Source organism: Mustela lutreola, chromosome 2 (genome assembly GCF_030435805.1).
Source record: "Mustela lutreola isolate mMusLut2 chromosome 2, mMusLut2.pri, whole genome shotgun sequence".
NCBI lineage: Eukaryota > Metazoa > Chordata > Mammalia > Carnivora > Mustelidae > Mustela > Mustela lutreola.
The window spans coordinates 130,491,950-130,519,366 of NC_081291.1; the positions used below are offsets into that span (position 1 = coordinate 130,491,950).

The 27,417-nt window shown below is 38.9% G+C and overlaps 1 protein-coding gene across 6 annotated transcripts in view; it reads right to left on the bottom strand.

Annotated features, from left to right (window-relative positions):
- Nucleotides 1–27,417, bottom strand: part of GPR160 (G protein-coupled receptor 160) — an 82,288-nt gene that overhangs the window by 44,881 nt on the left and 9,990 nt on the right. For 4 of the 6 annotated variants that reach the window (XR_009351020.1, XR_009351019.1, XM_059163510.1 and 1 more), the window contains exon 3: nucleotides 661–848. The exons of 1 other annotated variant lie outside the window; for it this stretch is intronic. The gene's annotated coding sequence lies outside the window, so the exon portion shown is untranslated. Of the gene's footprint in view, nucleotides 1–660; nucleotides 849–4,600; nucleotides 4,678–27,417 lie in introns of those variants that run through there. One more of the 6 variants, XM_059163512.1, reaches the window with a different exon arrangement.

Consider the following 27,417-nt stretch of genomic DNA (forward strand, 5'->3'; position numbering starts at 1 on the left):
TTAAAGCCAGTAATTAACTGCTTATATTCTTTTTTTCCAGGGATAAGAAGATGGGATACATTTAGGTGGAAGCCCCCAAAGACCCCGAGACATGGGTACATATCACATGGCATCTATTTAAACAAGTCTTGCTGGCATTGCAGTTTCTGCCCTTAGGCTTCAGAGTCTAAACTAGTGGTTCTCAAACTATTTGGTTTCAGGACCTTTTGACACTAGTGCCATGTAACATAAGTAACATTTTTTTTAAATGAAAAATTATTGTATTTTCCCAAAAGGAAAAATTTAGTGAGCAGGGGGCATTTTTCACATTTCACAAGCTGCTTTGGTGTTCAGCTCAATAGCAGGCAGCTGAATGTCTCCTCTGTACCAGCTGTGGTATCACACATCATGCAGCTTTTGCAAAGTCCTGTGTTACATCATGAGAGCTCGAGAATAAAAATACATACTATTATAATCAAAGAGTTGTGTTATACCGTCTCAGAAGTCTGACAGAACCGTTTGCATTAAACGCAAGTATTTAAAGAGGAGCAGAGTTAACATTCTGGTCTACTCTTGTACAGAAAATAGAATTAGTACTGCAACTAGATTCGCTGATCCCAATGAATGGAGAAAACCTACAGTAGAAATCACGTACTGAGCCTTGTTCAGGGGTTTACATACCTTTTATCTAATCACCTTTACAACAATCCCCAAAAGGTAAATATTTTTCCCCATGAGGAAACAGATGCAGGGGTAAAGCACATTTCCTGAGGGCGGATGACTGATAAATGTTGGAGCTGAAGTTCAAGCTCAGGTCTGAATTCAAAGCTCATATTCTTCAGTAAGGGACATTATGGCTTGACTCACAACTGGAAATGAAGAAAGGGACCCAATTTATATATGTGAAAAAATTCTGAAAAGGTGACATTCAAAATAAAAGTAACTGTATTGATTACTGACACCCGAAGGACTAATCTATGTGGATAATGTAATTTTATTCCTTCAAAAGGTAAGTATACATAAACTTTTCAAAATATGGTCCTTGCTTGATATGTCAAAGTTCAGTTAAAAAAACAAAATGTCCCTCAACTCTGATAACTTAAAGAAACATGTTTTCATTCATTTATAGTATAATGAAATTCAATATAGAAAGTTAAGAAAATATAGGAAACTGGTTTTTATTTAACTTGTTTTTTAAAATAGGTAAAACAATTTACATGGTATAAAAGTCAAGTTATAGAATTATATGCTGTGAAAATTCATCCTGCCTGCTCTTTCAACACCCTTTACCCCCAAACTCCTCACTATCCAGTTTGGTTAGGGCATGATCTCAGGTTCCTGGGATTGAGTGAGCCCTGTGGCCCCATGTTGAGCTCAGCAGGGACTCTGTAACCAAGTAACCATGGTTACCACTTACTTGCCTGTCTTTCAGAGATACTCTAAAGCAAGGTTTTACAAAGAAACTTGAAATTTCCATGTTGTTAAGGAAGCTAGCAAAGAATTCTTGATTTGCTCTTTTCCAAGTCTCATTCATATACTGGTAAAAATCACGTAAGAGTTTCAAAGGTAGAACACAATAAAATATGAATCAATGATTAGTCAGATTACAGCAGTAATTCCCACCAACCCCAAAAATAAGGCTGGTCATGAGGAAGGAAGGTCATCTAGGCCAGGAAGGAAGACAGGAAGTAAGGATTATCTCAGAGTAGAATGACAGATGCTCTCATTTTCCTGGAGTATAGAATTACAGTGCTCAATCCTACCTACTTCTCTGCTTCTAGGCCCACAGGGAGATTTCAGTTTCTTGACCCTTAAAATTAGGTGGGCCCATGATGTGGGTATTTCCAGCCAAAGGGTTATGAGGCTCAAGCATTTAATTGCAGAGGAGAAGCCTCTTCAGTGTTCTCTTCTCCGGCCACAGCTAATAGAGTGGCCATGTGTTCCAGGTGGTACAGCTCGAGATGGTGGAGGCTTTAACCTGGGTCCTTGAGTGACTGTGTGGAGCAAAGCCTTGATGACTCACAGTGGATGTACAGTGTAAGTGAGAAAAATCTGTCATATTAAGCTGCAAGGATTTTGTGATTATTTCTTACTGCCTATCCTCACATTTCCACAGAACTTGAAATTTTTAACAGCATGTATTATTATCAATTTTAAAAAGCTATAGTAGAAAACAACTTTGAAAAGCAACAGTGCAAATGTCAGAAAATTGGTAAAATAAAAATTCAGTTTTAATTCCCAATACATTGTTTTGTTGTGATTTTCTTTATATTTGTCTGTATTGGAAAAGAAGGTCTCAAGTTACTGACCTAAGTGTCCACCTTAAAAAAAGAATGAATTAAACCCAAAGTAAACTAAAGGAAGGCTCTCTTAGAGGTTTATAAAACAAACAGAACAACCAGTGAACCAAAAGTTAGTTCTTTGGAACAACAACATCAACAACAATGAATTGATAAAACTTCAGCCAAACAAAGCAAGAACCTACTAAAACTAGGAAAGAGAGGACCTCACTACACATCATACAAACACTGAAAGGATAATAAGGACTGCTATGAATAATTTTAATAACTGTCATGGAACAGAAATTCCTTTTTTTTTTTTTTTTTTTTTTAAAGATTTTATTTATTTGACAGATCTCAAGTAGGTGGAGAGACAGGCAAAGAGAGAGAGGAGGAAGCGGGCTTCCCGCTGAGCAGAGAACCCGATTAGGGACTCGATCCAAGGGCCCTGGGATCATAACCTGAGCTGAAGGCAGAGGCTTTAACTCACTGAGCCACCCAGGTGCCCCGGAACACAAATTTCTGAAAGGACCAAATCGCATTAAAAAATATCCCTAACGATCTCTATAAAGAAAGTGATTTTGGATTTTAAAACCTTCCCACAAAGGTTCTAGGTTCCCACAAACCTTCCTGCAAAGGTTCTAGGATCACTCTAGATGAACTCTACTAAACATTTAAGGAAGAAACAGAACACAGAAATACCTCCTAACTTCTTTTACAAGATCAGAATCACCCTGATACTAAAAGCAAAAACATTTTAAGAAAACTAAAGAGAAAAACTGTAATGATCATCTGAATCGACACAGATAAAGCATTTGACAAAATCCAACATGATTAAAACTTCCACAAACAAACAGTAAGGAGGAACTTGCCAACCAGATAAAAAGCAGCTACGAAAACCCTAAAACCTACACCTAACCTCATGCTTAGTGATGAAAGAGTGGCCATTTCCCCCCCAAGATCCACCCTACACTCAACAGTTTTTTGGAAACCCTATCCAGTGCAATAAGGCCTTAAGAGGAAATAAAGGGCAGGAAGATTTGAAAGAAAGAAGTAAAACTGTAATCATGGATCATGTACTTAGAGAATCTAAAGAGTCTATAATAAAGCTACTAAAAGTAACAAGTAAATTTAGCAAGGCTGCAGGTTCTTGTTTTGTTTTTGTTTTTGTTTTTATAAGATTTTATTTATTTATTTGACAGAGAGATAGCACAAGTAGGCACAGTGACAGGGAGAGGGAGAAGCAGGCTCTCTGCAGAGCTGGGAGCCCAATGTGGGACTCAATCCCAGCACCCTGGGATCATGACCTGAGCTGAAAGCAGCGCTTAACCAACTGAGCCACCCAAGCAGCCAGGTTGCAGGTTTTTAAAAAATCATATTTCTAGACACTAGTGATAAACAACTGAAAAATGAAATTAGAACATTTTATTAGCATTAAAAATAGGAAACATTTTGGGATAAATTTGACAAAACTCACACAAGCCCAGTATTCTGAAAATTAAACAATATTTAAAAATTTAAACAATACAGAAAGAAATTGAAGATCTAAATCAATGAAGATCTATACCATGGGTTGGAAGACTCAGTATATCTTTTTGTTGAAAGTGGCAAGCTGATTCTACAACATATATGGAAATGCAAAGGACTGAGTAGAGCCAGTTTTTTAAGAACAACAGAGCTAGAGGACTTCTACTACCTGATTTTAAGACTTGGTTATAAGGGTACATAAGATAGTCCTATAAATTAGTGTAATAACAGAAGAGGATTCAGAAATAAATCCACATATTTATGGTCACTTGATTTTTAAAAGGAAGATAATTCAATGGGGGAAAGAACAGCCTCCTCTAAAAATGATGCTGGAGAGTGGATATCCATATGGGAAAGATTACATCGCATCATACCCCAAATAAACTCAAAACTGATAAGACTAAATGTGTGGAGGGGCAGGGGGATGGGTGAAACAGGTGACGGGGGATTAGGGCGTGCACTTGTGATGAGCAGTGGATGTTGCTGGAAGTGCTGAATCACTGTACTGCACACCCGAAACTATTACTATACCGCAGTAACTAGCTGGAATTTAAATAAAAACTTTAAAACACTTAAAAATTAAAAAAAAAAAAAACCCTTAAAAATGTAGAAATGAAATCAAAATATCTGGAAGAAAAAAGAAAATCTTTGTGGCCCTGGGCAGATGTATTCAATTCCTCAGCTTGCCATAACAAATTAACCACCGGGTGGCTCAAAACAACAGGAATTTATTCTCACAGTTCTAGCAGCCAGAAGACAAAAGTGTCAACCAAGACACACTCCCTTTGAAGCCCTGGAGGAGAATCCTTACCCACCTCTTGCAGCTTCTGCTGGCTGCTGGCACTCCGTGGCCTCCGGGACACCACCCACCTCTGCCTCTGTCTCTGTCTTTCCAGGGCCTTCTACGGTGTCTCTCTGTGTCCTCTCCTCTTTCTGTAAGGACACTACTGGATTTAGGGTCCACCTTAATTTAATCCTACATGACCTCCCCTTAATTATATCTGCAAAAAAAACATTTCCAAAAACGGCCGCATTCCAGGTGGACGTGGATTTTGGGGGAATCCTAGCCAATCCACTCAAGTAGGCAAAGCTTTTCTTAGGACATCCACACATACATTGAAAAGGCGGGCTTGTTAAAAAAGAAATACTTCTCTTTAAAAGCACAGTTATAAGAAGAAGAAAAGGAAAGCTACAGACTGGGAGAAAATACAATAAATATGAGACCAATGACTTGAATCCAGAATGTGAAAGGACTCTTAAACTCAGTAAGATAATTAGTCCATTAGCAAAATGGGCCAAAGATTTAAACAGACACACTGAGCAGACACAAATGCAAACGCAAACCACAATGCGCTGCTTCCACACACCACTACAACAGCAATATTGAGAAGACTGCCTGGATGTGTGTGGCCAGGAAGCAGAATGACCAGACCGCTCAAACACTGCTCAAGCACTCTGGAGCTTTCTGACAATGTTAAACATCAATTACCATTTCATCCAGTAATCCCACTCCTAGCTATTTACCCAAGAGAAATGAAAACAGATGTCCAGAGAATGTGCACACCAATGTGTGTAGCAGCTTTGTTCACCATGGGTTCAATCTGGAAATGTTTCATATGTCCACCAATAGGAGGATGAATAAACAAATTGTAGTGTACCCATATAATGTACTTCTCAGCAATAAGAAGGAATGAATAAAAAGGATATATGCTGCACAGGCATAGATCTCAGAAATGCACTGAATGAAAAGAACCTGACACAAAAGAGTACAGACGGCAAGATTCCATGGAATTTCAGAATAGCAAAAGAAATCCATGAGCCAGGCAGACTGTCTGTGGAAATGTGGGGCCAGGCTGGGGCAAAGGGGCACCAGGGAACTTTCTGTAGAGATGCAAATGTTCTATATTTGGATTGAGGTGGTGGTTCAACAAAAGAATATGTTTTTCAAAATTCAAACTGTACCCTGAAAATGAGTGGATTTATTTTTAAGGATGGTCATCTCACAGTACTGGATATACAAGTGAAAGCCCAGAATTCATTTAAATATCCAACAATAAGAAATTGGGTATATAAATTATGACATGACTTCCAATGAAAGATGACAGTTTGAACAAATGCAATTACCTCTACTTGCTCTCCTAATGCCACAAAACTAACAGTAAATTGAGTCTATACCAGATTCTAAAACAAATAAACAAACCTAATTTGTCACGTGAGGACACGAGGGAAACAAGTCACTATGTTTTAAACTGGTATTTTTAACAGGTATTTTTCCTGCCTTTTCTTTTCTTTTTTTTTTTTTTTTTTAAGATTTATTTGACAGAGAGAGAGATCACAAGTAGGCAGAGAGGCAGGTGGGGGGTGGGAAAGAAGCAGGCTCCCCGCTGTGCAGAGAGCCCGATTCGGGGCTCGATCCCAGGACCCTGAGATCATGACCTGAGCCAAAGGCAGAGGTTTTAACCCACTGAGCCATCCAGGTGCCCTCTTCTTTTTTATTTTTAAACTAACTGTACCACTAGGTGACAGAATAGTGAGGGGATGTTTACTTTTATAGAAGCACGCTAATAAATGAATAAGGAATAATAAAATTTGAAAATCACCATTCTGTAACTCCTGATGTATTAATGGAGGTAGCCAATGATCATCAGTAGCTACTAACATCCGAGAAGGAAGGATGTACCACCATCTAGAAAGTAGACTTGCTGAGAATAGAACCCGAGCAAGCCTGCAGATTCAACTACTTACTTACAAAAAAACAGAGGACAAAAGAACAAGTTACATAGCCCCAGGAGACACAGTAAGCAAAATCCAGATGGAGGTCAACTCTCTGGGACAAACAACTTGTATGTTCAATAAACTGTATCAATAACAAATGATTAAATGAGATTTCAAATACATCAACTAAGTGCAATGTGTAAGACTTATCTGAATTCAACAAAACAAACAAGTACATTTATGGGGTACCGGGGTGGCTCAGTTGGTTGAGTGTCTGCCTTGGGCTCAGGTCATGATCCCAGGGTCCTGGGATGGAGTCCCACATCCAGCTCTCTGCTCAGCGGGGAGCCTGCTTCTCCCTCTCCGTGCTGCTTCTCCTGCTTGTGTCCGCTGTCTTGCTCTAATAAATAAATAAAATCTTTAAAAAAGAATTACATTTATAAGACAACTGGAAATTAGAATACTGCCTAGAAATTTGAGGGTATTAATGAGTTATTAATTTTTAGCATCATAATGGTATTTTGCGATAGCTGAACTGTGGTCCCCCAAATTCTTATGTTGAAGCCCTAATCTCTAGTATCTCAGAATGTGACTGTATTTGAATATAAGGCCTTTAAAGAGATAATTAAAATGAAATGAGGCCACCTGTGGGGGGTTACCTAATCCAATCTTACTGGTATCCTTATAAGAAGGAGATTTGGATGCACACAAGAGACCCTGGGGCTGGGTGCACAGAGAGGAAAGATCACGCAAGGACATGCCAAGAAGGTGGCAGCCCTAAACAATTTCTATGGTAATTCAAAACCTGTAAAACTACATACTGAATTATTTACAGATGAGTAATATTCTCTGGAATTTTCTTTGAAATAACAGAATATGTGTCTGGCTGGGGAGGGAGTTGATGGGAGTATAGATGAGGCAAGACTGACCACAGGTTAATTAATAGTTATTCTGTTTCTTTGTAGGTATGTCTGAAATTTCTCATCAATTTTTTAAAGACAAAAACATCCAACAATGAAAGAATTTATAGCAGACACCAGGGGAAAAAAACCACAAAAACAGTCCAGAGGCTGGAAAATGAATGGCCAAGTGTTGAATGACAGCATCCTGCCACATGCAGTGTGGTCTGAGAGGCAGGGGCATCAGCATCACCTAGAAACTTGTTATAAATACAAAATTTCAGGCTCCAACTTGGACCTACTGAATCAATCTGCATCTTCATTTATTTATTTTTAAGAAGATTTTATTCATTCATTTGAGAGACAGCACAAGCAGGGAGAGAGGCGGAGGGAGAGGGAGAAACAGACTCCTGGCCAAGCTGGGAGCCCAATGTGGGGCTCATTCCTAGGACCCTGGACTCATGACCTGAGCCAAAGACAGAAGTTTAACCATCAGGCATCTCTCAATCTGCATTTTTAATAAAATCCCCAAATGAACCACACATACTGATATCAGACTGAAGAAAGCTAGCAGGTGAGCAGGCACAGTGCAACCTAATTTCTACCTCAGAGCCTGCAAAATGCTCAGGAATTGCTGGCTCAGGTCAGTTTGGAAAGGGACGCAAAGGTGGGGCTAAAAACAGGATTGGATGCAAATGACAAACAATTAGATCCCAGATCCTTTCCCTGTCTCAGTGCAACAGATGACTGCCTCTCCATGGAATAAGAGGTTTTCTCCTCCAGCAAGAGTAAAATTTAGGTGGTCTCCGGCTGAACTCTGGAAAGTCTTGAAAATGGAGGGATACCATGCTGAAAAAGAGGGAGATCAAGGAAAAACACACATATTAAAAGTTGAGACCTCTCCAGTCTTCTTTTCCCCACTTGGATTTTTGAATACCATTATCACAAAAATATCTGACGGTACTGACCTTGAGTCTTCCCTAAGGAAATAGCCTAGATAATGCCCTATTGATCAATATGAACTACATATCCAAAGATCATCAGACATTCAAAGAAAATCTCTACTACGAAAAGTCAAACCCACAAGAAGAAATAGACAACTTGGAGGAAAGAGATGCATTCAACATTAGGAGAAAACCTGATTTAGAAACTCACTGTTTTCAGGAAGGAAATACTACATCCATGAAACAAGAAGAGAGACTATTTAAAATAACAACAGAAAACGAGAAAGTACTCTTGGAAAGTAAAAATATGATCATGGCAGAAATGATAAGCTGAACATAAAAGTTAGAAAATTCAGGAAATTCCCCCCAAAATTTAGAAAAAGATAAAGAGCAACATGAGAGAACTAACCCAGCAGGTGCAAAATCTCAATAATGGGTGTCACAGAAAAAGAACCAACAGGAGGGGAAGAAATAAAAGAAAAGACTCCAGCATTTTCTAGGACTGTTTTTCAAGACTTAGAGTCCATCAGTGCCCACCTTGATGGAAGAAAACAGACATCCTTGGAAATTTCAAAACAAAGGCAACAAAGAGATAACCAGTTTTTCCAACAGAAAAATAAAAACAACAGGTTTCATTCAAAGAAATGAGAGCTGAGGTGGATATCTTAAAAACAGGTAAATTAAGGGAAAGAATAAAGCATTTACCCTACCCCATAGGAGATGTACCACTGGACAACCAAGTAGCAGATGAGGCAAAGTAGCGCTTTATTTACTTATTTATTATTTTTTAACTTAAAAATTTAAAAATTTTTTATAAACATATAATGTATTTTTAGCCCAAGGGGTACAGGTCTGTAAATTGCCAGGTTTACACACTTCGCAGCACTCACCATAGTGCATACCCTCCCCAATGTCCATACCCCACCACCCTCTTCCAAAAAGTAGCGCTTTAAAGAGTGTTCCAACTTAAAAATGAGAAATGAGAAATAAATTAAAATGAGAAATAAACTGCAGACTTAGAATTCCATCATTCTGCAACCAGCCCTTCTTCCCCAGGCTCCCACCCATGAATTAATAGGTGTAAACCTTAAGCAACTATTGCTATCATCTCACAACAGGAGAGAACCCAGACATTCTGTGTCTCCTATAGACTGACGCTGAGTCTGGTCAAAATCTCCAGATCAGCTGCCAATCTGAAAGAAGTACAGAGGACACAAACTGAAAGCAGTCCAAATTTCTATCAACGACTGAATAGACGAACAGCAGTCTATCCACACAATGGAATATCACTCAGCAATAAAAAAGGAAGAAAGTACCAAAATTTGCAACAGGGATAATCTCAAAATCATTATGCTGAACGAAAGAGGCCAGGGCAAAAGAAAAAGAATGCACATTGCATGATTCCATTTATATAAAATCTTAGAAAATGCAAACTTGCCTATAATAAGGAAAGCAGATCCTCGGTTGCAAAGGAAACAGGGAGGGGCAACAGGGAGAAATTACAAAGGGGCATAAGGAACTTTTGGGGGGGCGATAGCAGTATTTATTTTCTTCTCGTGGGTGCAGACCATGGCAGAAAGTATCAAACGAGTACAAGTAAGGATGTGTTATTGTATATTAGTTATACTTCAATAAAGCTGATTTTTATAAAAGATTTTATTTATTTATTTGACAGAGAAAAGATACAGCGAAAGAGGGAACACAAGCAAGGGGAGTGGGAGAAGGAGAAGCAGGCAACACGGGGCTTGATCTCAGCACCCTGGGATCATGACTTGAGCAAAAGGCAGATGCTTTATGACTGAGCGACCCAGGGGCCTCAATAAAGCTGTTTTTAAAAAAGGAAAGAAAGAGAGGACAGAGGGACCTAATGGGTGGTACTATGAACATGTAATCAGCAAAAGTCACACTGTGGAAAATTCTGAAGGTCAAATGGTTCAGTTCTTCAACAGAAGAACAGGGGAATGGGGAATGGAGAAGTAATCTACGGAGCAAAAAAGAGACTTAAGCCATCTCAGAGGCACCTGTATAGCTCAGTTGTTTGAGTGTCCAACTCTTAATGTCAGTTTAGGTTTTATCTCAGGGTTATGAGTTTGAACCCCATGTTGGGATGACTATTAAAAAAAAAACACAACACAATTTTTTTAAAAGAGTAAGACTGAAGTCTGCAGGGATACACATTTGGGTGATAAAATGATCTTTCAGAAATACAAGAAAGTGACTATTCTATGAGCCATGCTACTTGGGGGAGAGGAGCTGGGGATGGAGACATCACACAGAAGGGCTGTATGGGGCAGAGGCCTAGTTCTTTATCTGAGTGGCAATTACAAGGGTGTTCACCTTGAAGTCCAGTGAGCTATACATTTTTGTGTATATCACACCATCTAAATTAGCAGGGCATATGGCTGTGGGAGAAATTTCTAGAAGATGGACCTTCCAAATTCCTTTGAGTGTACCTGAAGAGATTTACAGAATAGGTAAGAGTTTATGGTTGAATTAGTGATAAATATAAAGAAATAAAAAAGACAAAAGGAAAACAAAAATGTTCAGGAAAGGAAATGCAACTGTAATAGACACACAACACTGGCTAGCTATGGATGGTTTCTGCAGAGTCCTGCTTACGTGAACACTGGATACTGTTCTAAACATGCTTGGTGATACCGATAGCACAGGGCCTCGAAGAGTGCACGGATATAGCGATGGTGGTAGTGGGGCTTCCCAGCAAGACGGAGAGGCCTGGGTGATCACCTTCCCTTTGGGAAGTAAACAGCTAATGCTCTAAGTGAGAAACGCTGAGTGTGTAGTGAGGAAGTCACCAGAGGTGTGAAGGTTAGTACAGTCAGCAAAAGGAACTGAAGTTGCCTGTGAGGAGCAGGCAGGAAAAGGGGACTTTTTCTTTCTTTCTTTCTTTCTTTTTTTTTTTAAAGTGCTGACCCAACTAGGTAATCCTTTTGAACATGTACCTTCATTACTTGGGTAAAAATTAAGGTTATATCTGAAAGTGAAAATAAGGAAATTTTACTTTAAAACATGTCTGTAGTTTACCTATTTTTAGGGTACACCGATCTCCAACATTTTTTATGTCTTTTTTTTTTTTTTTGTAGAAATTTATTTATTTGGCTGAGATTACAGGTAGACAGTGAGGTAGGCAGAGAGAGAGAGAGGAGGAAGCAGGCTCCCTGCCGAGCAGAGAGCCGGATGTGGACTCTATCCCAGGACCCTGAAATCATGACCTGAGCCAGAGGCAGAGGCTTAACCCATGGAGTCACACAGGCACCCCATTTTTTATGTCTTGAGTCAGGATGCTGATGGCCTCTTATAGTAACTGTCCTCAGCATAAACATTTTTCACAGAAATACTATCTAGATTCTGGATCCCATTATGTCAGTTTGCCTTCTTACTGCTCATGTGAAGCTAGATCATTCGATTGAGGTGTGTGCCATACTTCTCTGCCTCAGGGGTACCTTCTCCCTGAGACTGTTAGACTATGCTGTTCTGCAACATAGTTTCATCTCATGGTTTATCATCCATTTATCATCCTTGCCTGAATCAATTACCATAATGGGAAAACAATGATTTTTCTAATTCCAGGATTCACTCTGCTTTCATGAACTGGCAGGTTTTTTTCTTGTTCAGGAAATATATTTTGACTTTTTATGCAGTGTGTTATAATCCAGCACCATCATTATTCTTTTGAATGCCCGATTTTTCCCCCAAATTCCTCTTGTCAGAATTCCTTCAAGCTAGCTCCTGTATCCTCTTGACAGGTCTCAGTCTCTAAAAGTGCTTGTTTGCTTTATGGCATCTTGAACTTCTATCGACCCAGAGTCATTTTTTTCAAGGAATCCTACCTTTTATTGAAAAAATGGTATTTAGAAAGCAACAACTGAGCTCAAGGTACATGTTACACTGAGGTGTCACTGTCTAGGCCCTTTCAGGAGATGGGGCTGGAAATTAATTTTTTTATCAAGAGTTTATACTGATAACCTCCAATTCAAAGCTAACATCACATGATTCTTCCTTTCACTTCACCTCATTCCATATTTTTATCTCCCTTCTCCCAAAGTTAGAACCTCGTTCCCAATCACATTAGTATGTTGATTTATTTATTATCCTGGCTCTAATACATAGATGTTTTAAAAAGATTTATTTATTTATTTATTTGACAGAGATCACAAGTAGGCAGAGAAGCAGGCTCCCTGCTGAGCAGAGAGCCCAACAGAGGGCTCCATCCCAGGACCCTGGGATCAAGACCTGAGCCGGAGGCAGAGGCTTTAACCTACTGAGCCACCCAGGCGCCCCTGACTCAAATACATATTAAATAGCTTCTGACTTAATACACAGGACCATTGCCAATAACTAACAATGAAATAAAGAGCAACATGTCTTTCCCACTCTTTTTGTCCTTACAACATATCCCACTACCATGTACAGAGCACTGTCTTAAGTTACCAAACTATCTTTTTTTTTACTTTGTTTATGTAACCAACTTGTTTTTATTAGTTGCTCTTTGTACATTCAATTATAGGATTTGCTTTGTTTTCATTTCATGTAATTGAATATGAAAAATATTTACATGGTTTAAAGTCAAAACCATATATAAAAGAATACTCAGGAAAGTCCCATTTCCTTCCTTATCCCCCTCCAACCATACCCACCACCCACTTACCATTTGTTTCTGGTTTATAGTTCCTAAGCATATTCTGCAAAAATGATTTGTAGAGGTGTTTCCTCTGGAAAAATTACTAGATGTGAAACTGCTAGGTCAAAGGGTAAATGCTTATAAGCTTCTGTTAAGTATGACCAAATTCTCCTCCATAGTGACTGCGGACTTCCTTTTTTACCCTTATCACAATAACCAGTCTTCATTTGTTACCACACCATATTGTTACAATACTATGAAATATATTCCCTATACTGTACTTTCCATTTCCATGAGGGACTGACTTTATAACTAGAAGTTTGCCCTCTGAATTTGCTTTGCCAATTTTTCCCATTGCACCACCCATCTCCCATCCAGCAACAGCCAGTTTGTTCTCTGTATTTTTGGCTTGAGAGTTGTGTTTTTTAGAGTCCTCATGTAAGCAAAATCATGTGGTATTTCTGTCTGACTTATTTCACTTAGCATAATACCCTTTAGCTCCATCCATGCTGTCAAAAACGGCAGGTTTTCATTCTTCTTGATGTCTGAGTCATTATTATGTTTGGACTTCTTTCTCTTTATTTTTTGTGTATCTATTATAGGTTTTTGATTTGTGGTTAGCATTGTGTTCATATATAACACTTAAAATTTTTATATTTATTTATTTGATAGAGAAAGACACAGCAAGAGAGGGAACACAAGCATGGGGAGTGGGAGAGGGAGAAGCAGGCTTCCTGCTGAGCAGGGAGTCCAATATGGGGTTCAATTCCAGGACCCTGGGATCGTGACCTGAGCCGAAGGGAGATGCTTAGCGGCTGAGCCACCCAGGTGCCCCTAACACTCTGTGTATAGCAGTCTATATTAAATTAATGGTCACTTAAATTTGAACACATTCTAAAAGCACTAAGCTTCTATACTCTCCTCCACATGTTATGTATGTCATATTTTATTTACATCTTTTTGTGTATCCTTTGACTAAAATTTTTAGATACAATTGCTTTTAACCTCCCCTGGCTTTATTAGTGGTGAATCTACTACCTTTATTAGATGTTGGTTTTTACCTGTGAAATTTTTTCCTTTCATAATTTTCTTTCACTTATGGCCCTTTCTTCCTACTTAAAGAATGCTGCTTAACATTTCTTCTAAGGCTGGTTTACTGGTGATGAACTCCTTTAACTTTTGTTTGGGAAACTCTACTTTTCAATTCTGAATGACAATCTAGGTGAAGAGTATCCATGGTTGTAATGTTTTCTTTCAGCACTTTGAGTATATCATCCACTCGCTTCTACCCTACAGAGTTTCTGCTGAAAACTGAGCAGACATTCTTATGGGGTTTCCCTATATATAACTATTCTCTCTTCTGTTTTAAAAATGATCTTTATCATTAATTTTTGCCATTTTTATTATTATGTGTTTTGGTGTGGCCCTTCTTGGGTTCATCTTATTTGGGAATTTCTGTGCTTCTTGAACCTAGAGGTCTTTTTCCTTTCCCAGATTAGAGAGATTTTTCAGCTAATATTTATTCAGATATGTCTTTTGGTCCCTTTGCTCCCTTCTCTTTCTGGGATCCCTATAATGTGAATGTTATTATATATGCTGATGTCACAGAGTTCCCTTGACCTATTCTTGTATTTTATTTTCCTCTTTTCTTTTGGCTGTTCACCTTGGTTGTTTTCCATTACCCTTCTTCCAGACTGCTGATCCATACCCTCTAATCTGGCTGTTGACTCCTTTTAAAGTATTCTTCATTTCAGTTATTGTATTTTTATTTTATTTTATTTATTTATTTGACAGAGAGAGATCACAAGTAGGCAGAGAGGCAGGCGGGGGGTAGGGGTAAGCAGGCTCCCTGTTGAGCAGAGAGCCCGATGCAGGGCTCAATCCCAGGACCCTGAGATCATGACCTGAGCTAAAGACAGAGGCCTAACCCACTGAGCCACCCAGGCACCCCATCCGTTATTGTTATTTTTCAGCTCTAACTGGTTTTTTATTTTTTCTATCTCTTTGTTGAAGTTCTTACTGAGTCCATTCATTCATTCTTCTCCCAAGTCCAGTGAGTATCTTTACGACCATTACTTTGAACTCTGTGTCAGGCATTTTCCTTACTTCTATTTCATTCAGCTCTTTTTCTGTGATTTTTCATTTGGGACATATTCTGCTGTTCCTTCATTTTGTCTAACTCTCTGTATTTGTTTCTATGTATTAGGGTAGGTCAGCTGACTCCTACTTCTGAAAGTAGTGGCCTTGTGTAGAAAAGGTCCTATGGTTCCCAATGGCATAATCCCCACTGGTCAACCATACCAGTTCTCCAGGGGTATCCCCTTTGTGGGTTGCATCAAACCTCCCATATTGGTTGTGCCACAATCACTGTGGGCATGCTGGTGGATAGGGCTGGCCTTTACCCCAGCTGGCTAAAATGACCTGCTTCACCTAATGTGGGTGCCCTAAGCAGAGTTTACAGCTCATGCTGTTGAGAGGCCCAGCTGCAGCTGTGGTGGGCTCAGTGGTGAGTGGGGCTGGCAGTCAGCCTAAGCATCTGCAATTAACCTCTGCCATGGTGGTAGGCACACTGAAGGGCAGAGCTTTCTCCCTAAGCAGCTACCTAAGAGGCTTGGATTATTTTCTCTGTCTCCCTAGGGCACAAATCTCTTTGGTGTGGTGCCTGCAGAAGCAGGTAGGCTGTGTGGGGTGGGTCTGCAGGGGAACTCTGGACCAGAGCACACAGTGCTAGCAAGGTAGATGCAGGGTGTTAGAACTGGCTCCTACAAGTATCTGGCTATGTAGGCAAAGGCAGGGTAATAAATATGGCACCCACCATCACTTTTGCTCCAGGAGAAATCTCCTACAGATTCCTGTCCCTGCAGCACATGTTATAAGATTAATTGATAAACCTCCTTCGTGTATACCACAGGTGCTTTTCAAACTGCAATTTCTGGGCTGTGTTTCTGGGAAATTCATTTATTTTTAAAAAGATTTTTATTTATTTATTTGTCAGAGAGAGAGTATGCACAAGCAAGAGGAGTGGCAGACAGAGGGAAAAGTAGGTTCCCTATTGAGCCAAGGAGCCCAGATACGGGATTCCATCCCAGGACCCTAGGATCATGACCTGAGCTGAAGGCAGACACTTAACCGAATGAGCCACCCAGGCGCCCACTGGGTCTTGGCTCTATAAGGGCAAAGACTTGGTTTTCTGTCACCCATTGGTTCTCCCAGAGTTAATCCGGGGCTGATTTTCAAAGCCAGCTATTAAAGGGTCTTGTTTTCTTAGGGTGGGTCCCCAGGCCCAGGTGCCCAGGGTACCCAGTGTGGGGTCTGACCCTCACTCTTCCATGCTTATGATGTCCCTCCTGTTTGTAGTGAGTCACAGCAGGGAGTTTGGTTCCAGACTGCATTTCCACCCATCCAACCCTTTTTGATGTGGCCTTCCCTCTGCAACTAGCAGATTTGTTCTGCCAATCCTCAGGGTTTCAGAGTTAGTTGCATAGATATAATTGTTGCCTCAGTGTGTCTGTGTGATATGGTGAGCTCAGGATCCTCTTACTTTGCCATCTTTCACCTCACTGTCTTTCTTTCTTAAATGGCAGTTTAACTAATATTGAATTCTAAGTTGATATATTAGTCTCTTGTGTTCTAAATTCTATTGTTGACGAGAATCTGTCAGTTTAGCTGTTGTTTCTCAGAGGTATGGCAGAAACTGTTAGCAGCTCTCAAAATTTATGTTCCCTTCACTTTCTGAAGCCCAGAGCTAATCTGTATTTCCAGCGAGGGAAACTCCTTTGCAGTTAGGTATGGACACATAGCTGATTTCTAGCCAAAGGGAGGTAAGCAGATGTGACATTACCTACTTCCGGGCTGAGCTCACCCCTCCCCTCTTCCTGCAGGCAACCAGAGCAACTCCAAAGAATACATGGTGAAGGCAGTAGAGCCAGGTCCCTGAGTGTGCAGAGCCACCCAATAATCTGAAATTACCCGTCCACCACTCCCGCCAGGACTGTGACATGAAAGAAATAAAGTTGTAGTAAATTTGAGCCATTATATTTCTGATCTATTTGTACAGCACTTTAGCCCATTCTACTTAATATACTTCTACTTGGTTCTTTTTCATCTTTCCCCTCTTGCTGCCTATGTCCCTACTTCTATTACAAAATTTTTATTCACTGTAAACCTTCACTGTATCTTTTGCCTGCTGTCAGCCTCGTGTAAATATTCTGAACCAGAGCACTGATTTATGAAATGTGGCATTCTGCAAGTACTTGTATTACAGTTATTGATGGCTCAACTACCTCATGATTCAGCATGGCCCAGGGGCTTTTTCTGCCAAGAACAGGCACAAAGCCAATCATTCAGCAATTTGAACTTCTTACCTATAAAATTAATTAGCTTTCATTTGACTTTGTCCAATTTGTAAGTACCCAATTTATCTAGGTTATTTTGACTTGTTGGCATATAAATACATATACACAGTACATCACTAGTCATGGATTAAAACTCATTAAATAAAACTGGGTTCCAGCCTGACCTCTGAAAGGCTAACTGATAAAAGCTATCCATACCAGCACCATATCCTTTATAATGTCTCTGTATCATCTTCCAACCATCTAATCGTGGTATCATCTGAGCTAAACTAGGTTTCCCAAGGTTGTCGATTATTACATTTCTTATAATTAAATCAACAGTATGAGAAAAATCAAGATCTATGTGCTCTGCTTCCTCCAGATCCTTCTAATTGCTCTTGAACAAATCAGGTTATACTGATATGATTCAGTTTTCCATACAGCTACCATTAACTTTAACCCAATGCTCTATGCTTGCTTAAATATAGTAAATTAATATTCTGGTGATGTATATTTTAACATATCCCTCCCTCACAAAGAGACTGTGACTTCTCATTTACTCAAAATTCCACACATATATTTGCCTCTTCATCATTTGGTGGGAACAGATAATTAATGTAAGTACAATGCTCAGAATTAGGGAAAAAGGAGTTCTATACCTTATAGTAGTTGTTTGCTTTTTGCCAGCAAATTTTAAGATATCACTAAATAGGAATATACCTAAAGAAATTAACAAATACGGGAAAGCTATCCATAACAGCAACAGTTAAAGGATCATAAGAATGGGTGTTGTTTGAGAGAAGGATTTATTTGTTTGTGAACTATTGTTTGTACCACCACCAGAAATGTCCAAATACACGGGATGACTGCTTAGCCAACATGCTCATGTCTTGTTGTCAAAGCACATCTGAACTAGAGATCGTTTTTTACTTCTCAGTGATTATCATCACCTTTGGTCTTGCTCTTAAGCAAATGAAGAGTGACCATACCATGACCAGGAAGTACCAATCAGAAATATACACTCAGTATTCCTGAGACTTTACCCAGAAGTCCCAAGCTACAGAACACAGCTCTTGGGATGACTTAGCAGCCACAGAGATGTGAGACTGCTCAGGTTCAATTACTTATGGCTTCTAAAACGAAGGCTCTGTTTGTCATTGCTGAGAAAGTGAACCAAGCCTGTCACCTCCAAATCACACAGTGTGGGGTAACCTAGCTAATCAACCACAAGGGTACCAAAGTTCCACATCAGCTTACTCTACCACCATAAACACTTGCCTCATTTGTCTTTATTCCCTCAGGTTTCAAAAAAGATAAGATACACATCTCCTCAGAGTGATTTTTTTTTTCTTTAAAAGCATACACTAATGGTGGAAGTTTCAGAGATTAAGACAAGTTTTTTGGGGCGGGCAGATCCCTTAAGTGAAATAATTCTACCTAAATAAATATATATGGTACTTTTTAGTCTATATTTTATGGAGATTATGTGATTCAAAGTGTCTAAATCATGGTCCTGAACCTACATTCCATGAACGATACTAAGATGTTCAAGTGTTAAAACTGAGTAATAGTTTTTTCCCTAATATTTTTTCCTTAATTTGAGGAGAAAGTGCCCTATGAAAAAGAGAATATTAACAGAATAAAGAAAAACATATGATCATCTTGAGATGCAGAAAAAGCTTCTGACAAAATTCAACACCAATTCATGATAAAAAAAAAAAAACAAAATAAAACAAAACAAAAGCCTCTCAGCAAAATAAGAATTGTGGAAAATTTCCTCAACTTGAGAAAGGACATCTATCATCATACTTAACTGTGAAAGACTGACCACTTTCCCCTTAAAACTGGGAACAAGGCAAGGATATCTGCTCTGATCACTTCTATCCAACATTTTTTGTCCTAGCCAGTTCAGCAAGGCAAGGGGGGGAAAAGGGGCACAGAGATTAGAAAGGGAAAGTAAAACTATTTATAGGTGAGGTGTATATACAGTTAACACTAACACTACAGGTTTAAACTGTGCGGGCCCATTTACATGTGGATTTTTTTTCAATAAATATATGGGAAAACTTTTTGGAGATCCATGACAAGTTGAAGAAACTCAGACACAAACTGTGTAACTTAGAAATATCGAAAAGATTAAGAAAAAGGTATGCCACGAATGCATAAAATATATGTAGATACATTATACTATTCTGTTTTAACATTTACTACCATATAATACACACAAATTATAAAAAGTTAAACTTAATCAAAACTTATACACACACTTACAGGCCATACATGGCACCATTTGCAATCAAGAGAAATGTAAACAAGCGTGAAGATGCAGTGTGAAATCGTAGCGGCATGAAACTAACTAGTATATACTGTACTACCGTAATAATCTCATAGCCACCTCCTGTTTGCGGTGGCTCAAGTGTTTCGACTATCCCCTTAAAATGCCATGTGATGCCAACTTAATCATCTCCACATGAGCCACTTGCCTCTCCAGTAAAAGGCTTTTCGGAGTAAAAAGTGGTTTCTCACAGTTTTTCTGTATTCTTCATCATGTTTAGTGCGATACTGCAAACCCTGAATAACATGACAGAACCCATATGAACCCTAGAACCCCATGAGTTCAACACCAAGGCATTAAAGTGGCCTACTTGCCTCCAAACACAATGTCCCCTTTTCAGCCTCTGGATCACGGTACTCTATGGAAAGGAATGTCAATGCTATGGAAGAGAATGCTGGTGGAGAGAATGTCATCAAAATCTGGAAGGATTACACCACTGAAAATGCCATCAAACCTGAAACAAACTCCTGCTGGAGAAAACTGTGTCCAGGTGTTGTGCATGACTTCATGGGATTTAAAACAGCGCCAATCAGGGGCGCCTGGGTGGCTCAGTGGGTTACGGCCTCTGCCTTCGGCTCAGGTCATGATCCCAGAGTCCTGAGATCCAGCCCCGCATCGGGCTCTCTGCTCTGCAGGAAGCCTGCTTCCTCTTCGCTCTCTGCTTGCCTCTCCACCTACTTGGGATCTCTGTCTGTCAAATAAATAAATAAAATATTTAAAAAAAAACACACAGAGCCAATCAAAGAAGTTATGGAAGAAACAGTGGATATGGCGGGGAAAAAAAGGTAGAGGTGAAGGGTTTCAAGATATGAATTTTGAAGAAATTCAAAAGCTAACAGACATCATACTAGAGGTATTAACAGAAAATGACTTGCGTGCTTCCAAACCTGTGCTAAGATGATGAGGAAGAAGATAGAGCAAGGAGTCCCAGAAAACAAACTGTATCTGCCAAGCTGGCAGAGTAGACAGTCTGGCAGACAATAAGGGTTCTGCTTATTCAAGATTGCTATTTACTTTTATGGTATAAACTTTTCTGTAATACTAGCACTGAAGCTAAAGCAAATGGTGGAAGGAGGACTGGTACCATATGGAAACATTTTTAGAGATGTGAAAAAGCAAAAACATCGGACAGAAATTACCATGTATTTCCGTAAAGTTACATCAAGTGTGCCAGCCTCTCCTGACTCCCCTTCCACCTCTCCACTTCTGCCACCTTCAGCCTACTCAATGTGAAGATGAGGAGGAGGCAGACCTTTATAATGGTCCACTTCCACTTAATGAGCAGTAAGTAATCATCATGCTGCAGAGTTAATAAGCCTACCTGTTGTGTGTGTGTGTGAGCATCTTTGTGTGAAAATCTAATTAACTGTATGGCAAAAACTGTAGGACACATTTTTATGCCATCACCAATATCATCACCTAAGTGTTCATCATATAAAACATTGTGCATAAACTTGTATAGAATTGGAGAGCCTCTCCTACACAGCATAAGCTGAATGATATTTAATGTAAAATTAATTATGTGTTGTTTTCATATTGTTTCATACCTTAAAATATGTCCCTCTCTCTCCTAATTGGAGATATTGTGTATCAGCCCATCACCAAAGGTAAATGGTTTTAAAAAATGTTAATGTTTCCAATATTGCATTACAAATTGACTGTAATACTGTATGCCATAAATTTTTTTTTTTTTAGATTTATTTATTTGACAGAGACCACAAGTAGGCAGAGAAGCAGGCAGAGAGAGAGGAAGCGAAGCAGGCTCGCCGCTGAGCAGAGAGCCTGATGTGGGGCTCGATCCCAGGACCCTGGGATCATGACCTGAGCCGAAGGCAGAGGCTTTAACCCACTGAACCACACAGGCGCCCCTGCCATAAAATTTTTTAAGATTTTATTTATTTGAAAGAGAAAAAATGTGAGGTGGCAGGGGTGGGGGGTGGGGAACAGAGTAGGAGGGAGAGGGAAGGGGAAAGAATCTCAAGCAGACTGCAAGGTGAGGGCACAGTTGGGCACGAGGCTTGATCTTACAACTCTGAGATCTGACCTGAGCTGAAACCAAGAGTTTACCACTTAACTGATGAGCCACCCAGGCCCCTGCCATAAAAATATTATAATTATTCATTAATTAACATATAAGCTAAGCTAGGAAAAGCAATTATATTGTTGTTTCTTTGTTACCAAGAATCATTAGACCTGTAAATAAACATGAATTTCTTTTTCACATTATTTTTCATTTTCAACGTCTAGTGTTAGCAATATATATAACAGCTACAGTGTTTTTACCATATAAAACAATACTGGTGTAGGTACTTACAGAGAAATGATTCATCTTGTAAGCAAACAACATCAACTTTGGTATCAGTAAATACAGTACAGGGCACCTGGATGTCTCCATCAGTTAAGCATCTGCCTTTGGCACAGGTCATGATCCCAGGGTCCTGGGATCAAGTCTCACATCGGACTCCTTGTGCAGTGAGGAGTCTGCTTCTCCCTCTGACCCTGCCCTGTCTCATGCTCTCTCTCTTTCAAATAAATAAATAAAATCTTTAAAAAAAAAATAACAGTACAGTGCTATAAATGTTTTTCCTGTCATGATTTTAACATTTTCTTTTCTGTAGCTGACATTATTGTAAGAATACAGTATATAATACATATACAAAATATGTGTTAATCAACTGTTTATATTATTGGTAAGGCTTCTGGTCAAAAGTAGGCTGCTAGTAGTTAAGTTTTAGGGAATCAAAAGTTTTATGTGGATTTTCGACTATGGAGGGGATAGGTCAGTACTTCTAACCCTTGCACTGTTCAATATCGACTGTATAGAGAAAATGCTAAGGCAACAACTAATAACTTACTGGAATTAATAAATTAACTTCATTAAGGTTACAGATCAATTTTTAAAAAGTTATATATATACACATGTGCATATATATAAAAACAAAACTTTAAAATGTAAAAAATACCTTCTGCAATAGACAAAAAATCATCAAATATGTAGAAACAAAACTCTTAAAATATGTACAAAACATCAATGCTAAAAATTGTAAAATACTGCTGAGAGAAACTGAAGACCTAAATAAATGACAAATATACCCTGTCCATGATAAAAAGATTAATACTAAGATAGCAATGCTTCCCAGATTGACAGATTCAATATACTCCTGATCAAAATCCAACTATGCTTTTTTTGTAGAAAAATCAACCAAGCTGATTCTAAAATATATAAGAAAATACAAAGGACTGGAATAGTCAAAAATTTTAAAAAAGGACAAAGTTGAAAGATTTACAATACCTGATTTCCAGACCTATTAACCGCAGAACCAAAGACAGCTGTGGTACTGACTTAAGAACAAAGAGAACAGTTTAAAAGATTTACAAATAAATACCAAAGGTCCATTTGACTTACAAGAAAATACCAATGTTATTCAATGGAGGAAAGGAAAGTCTTTTCAACAAATAATTCTGGACCAACTGGATAAATGTGTGTGGGGGGGAGGACCTCAATCCCACCTCATATTATATACACAAGTATCAATTCAGGATGGATCACAAGTTTATTTATTTATTTATAAAGATTTTATTTATTTATTTGACAGACAGAGATCACAAGTAGGCAGAGAGGCAGGCAGAGAGAGAGGAAGGGAAGCAGGCTCCCCGCTGAGCAGAGAGCCAGATGTGATCCCAGAACCCTGAGATCATGACCTGAGCCAAAGGCAGAGGCTTTAACCCACTGAGCCACCCAGGCGCCCCAGGATGGATCACAAGTTTAAACATAAAAGCTAAGACTAAACCCTCTAGAAGCAAAACAAAGGGGCATATCCTTGCAATCTTAGGTAGGAAAGTATTATTAGGCAAAATGCAAAATTACCAACCATAAAAGAAAAAAAAATTGCTAAAGAGGAATCAATAAAATTAAAATGTGCTCATAAGAAAATGAAAAGGCAAGACACACCCTGGAGGAAATATTCACAATGTATGTATCTAACAAAGGACTTGTGCCCAGACTACCAGACTACAAACACATACATATACACGTAGATAGCCTACAAATCAAGAATAAAAAAAACAAACACTCAAAACAAAAATGGGCAAAGTACTTGAAAAGACACTTCAAAAGGAAAATGTACAAATGATCAACAGCAAATGAAAAGGTGTTCAACATTATTAGTCATTAGGAAAAAGCCACTTAGAACCACAATGACATACAATTTCATACTCATCAGAATGGCTAAAATTAAAATGACCAGTACCACGTATTGGAAAAGATGCAGCAGTATGAAGTGGTATAATCCCTTGGAAATCAGGCTGGCACTTAAACATACACCCATCCTATGATTCAGTGCTTCCACTCTCAGGTATTTACTCAGGAGAAACTAAAATAATATCCACCCAAAAACTGGTGTGACAATACCATATGCTGGTGAGGATGTGAAGCAACAGGAACTCTCACTGCTAGTGGAAATGCAAAATGGCACAGCGACTTTGGAAGACAGTTTGGTAGTTTTGTTTTGTTTTGTTTTTGTTTTTTTAAAGACTCTGTTTTTAAGTAATCTTTACACCCACTGTGGGGCTCAAACTCCTAACCCAGAGAGTCACACGCTCCACCAGCTGAGCCAGGCAGGTGCCCCTTAAATGTATTCTTATCATACAATTGTCCTCCTTTGTATTTACCCACAGGGACTGAAAACTGACCTCCACACAAAAGACTGCTTACAAATGTTTACAACAGCTTTATTTGTAATTGCCAAAATTTGGAAGAAACCAAGATGTCCTTGGATAAACTGTTATTCAGTGCTTTAAAAAGAAAAATGCTATCAAGCCACAAAAAGACATGGAGGAAACTTAAATGCATATTACTAAGTGAAAGAAGCCAATTTAAAAAGGCTACACACTTTATGATTCCAAGTGTATGACATTCTGGAAAAGGCAAAACTAGGGAGACAGTAAAAAGATCAGTGGTTGCCAGGATATAGAGGGGTGGGGAGGGAAGAACAGGCGGAGCACAGAGATTTTCAGCAGCGCTCTGTATAATATTATAATTGTGAATATATGTCTTTATGGATTTGTCCAAACCCACAGAATATGTACCACCAATAGTGAACTTCAATGTAAACTGTGGATTTGGGATAATTATGAATCTGTCAATGTAGGTTCAAGAACTGCAACAAAAGTAGCTCTCTGATGTTACGGGGAGGCTGTGCCTATGTGGAGGTAGGGCGTAGATGGGGAATCTCTTTGGGAAATTGTACCTTCTGCTCAAGTTTGCTGTGAATCCAAAATTGCTCTAAATGATAAAGTCTACAATAAAAAAGGCTTGTAGAATAGGAAATATTTCTTAGATATGTAAAAGCAGAAACCATAAAAGAAAAAAAATGGGTAACTTAGACTTCATCAAAATTCAAAGCTTTTTCTTTAAAAGGCACCATTAAGAAAACAAAAAGCTAAGTCACAGATTCAGAAAATATTTGCAAATCACATCAGATAAAAGACTTTCTTAAAGAATTTCTTAAAACATGAATATTTTTATTAAACATTTAATTTTTTAAAATATTTTATTTATTTGAGAGAGAGCTAGCATAAGCAGAGGGAGTGGCAGGCAGAGGGAGAGGGAGAAGCACACTCCCTGCTGAATTTATTAAACATTCTAAAGAATATTTTTAAAATTTTGAAACTAAGATAACAGTGACAACCCCGTTTTAAAAATAAGCAGATTTTTTGGGGCGCCTGGGTGGCTCAGTGGGTTAAAGCCTCTGCCCTCGGCTCAGGTCATGATCCCAGGGTCCTGGGATCGAGCCCCGTATTGGGCTCTCTGCTCAGTGGGGAGCCTGCTTCCTCCTCTCTCTCTGCCTGCCTCTCTGCCTACTTGTGATCTCTGTCAAATAAATAAATAAAATCCTTAAAAAATAAAATCCTATAAAAGCTTCAGTTTAAAAAAAATAAAAAAAAATTTAAAAAATAAAAATAAGCAGATTTTTTAAAATATTTATTTATTTACTTATTTATTTAGAGAGCACAAATAGGTAGAGAGGAGGGCAGGCTCCCAGATCAGGGAGCCTGATGTGGGGCTCGACCCCAGGACCCTGGGACCATGACCTCAGCCGAAGGCAGACGCTTAACCAACTGAGCAACCCAGGCGCCCTGAAAAGGGGCAGAAGATTTAACTAAACATTTTGCCAAAGATATGAGCACACGGAAAGGTACTCAACATCATTAGTCATTAGGGAAGTGCAAATTAAAACTTACGTAAGACATCACCACACATCCACTTGACCCGTCATAATCGAAACAACTAACAATACTGAGCATTGGCAAGAATGTAGTGAAATCAAAGCCCTCATGTATTGTGGTCAGACTCTAACACTGTACAGCCTCTTCTGCAAAAAGTGTGGCAGTTTCTTAAAAACTTAAATATAAACATACCATATGATCCAGTAATCACACACCTAAGAATCTACTTAAGAAAAATAAAAACACAGGTCCACACAAACACCTGTTCAAAATTTATAGTGGCCCCAAACTGGAAACAAAATGTCCATCAACTGGGAAGAGGATGAACAAAATATAGTACACATCCATAAAACTAAATACTATTCAACAATTCAAAGGGACAAGCTACTGATGTACGTGGTAAAGTGGATGAACCTCAGAACTATTAAACCAAGTGGAAGAAGCCAGACACTAAAAAATTGCAGATTCAAGGATTCCATTTATAGGAGACATCCAGGAAAGGCAGAAGATAGAGAGTAGATTAATGGCTGTCTTGGCTGTAAAGTGGCATGAGCAAACTTTGGGGTGATGGAAATGTTTTGAAATTAGAATGCAGTGATGGGCGTAAAAGTCTATAAAAATAAAAGAACTGTACCGTACCCATATGATAGATGGATTTTAGGGTATGTAAATTACACCTCAGCAAAACTATTGTTGTTTTTTAACTTGTACAACAATATTTGTAACAGCTTTATTCATTAAAATGGCCCCAAACTGGAAACAACCCAAATGGTCTTCCAAGGAGAACAGATAAATAAATTGTGATAGATTAAAAAATGGAATATTAGTTATTAATAAAAACCAAATTACTGAAACACACATGAAAGAGTCTCTAAAACATGTTGACAAAAAGTCAGTTTTGTTCTATTTATACTGTATTCCATTTATAAAATGTACATTACATTTCATTTATATGAATTTCAGGAAAAGGCAAAGCTCATTTATGGTGCTAGAATTCAGAACAGCAATTGCCTTTGGGGTAAGGAGACTGCACAGGGGCATGAGAGAACTTTCTGGAGCATGAAAATGTTCTGTATCTTTTTTTTTTTTAAATATTTATTTATTTATTTGAGTGAAAGAGAGAGTGACAGCAAGTAGGGGTGGGTGGGAGGAGGAGAGGGAGAGAGAATCCTCAAGCAGACTTCCCCCTGAGCACAGAGTCCTAATGCCTAGCCTGATCCCAGAACCCATGATCATGACCTGAGTTAAAGTCAAGAGTTGGATGTTTAACTGAATGAGCCACCCAGGCGCCCCAAAAATGTTCTGTACCTTGACAAGGATGTTGTGTATCTGGGTGCATACACTGATCAAAATGTAACACTTACAGATCTGTGCATTTTACTGTATGCACCTGATGAATTTTTAAATGATTAAAAATGCCCTCCAGGGACGCCTGGGTGGATCAACTAGTTAAGCCGCTGCCTTCGGCTCTGGTCATGATCCCAGGGTTCTGGGATCAAGTCCGGCATCCTGCTTCTTGCTCGGCAGGGAGCCTGCTT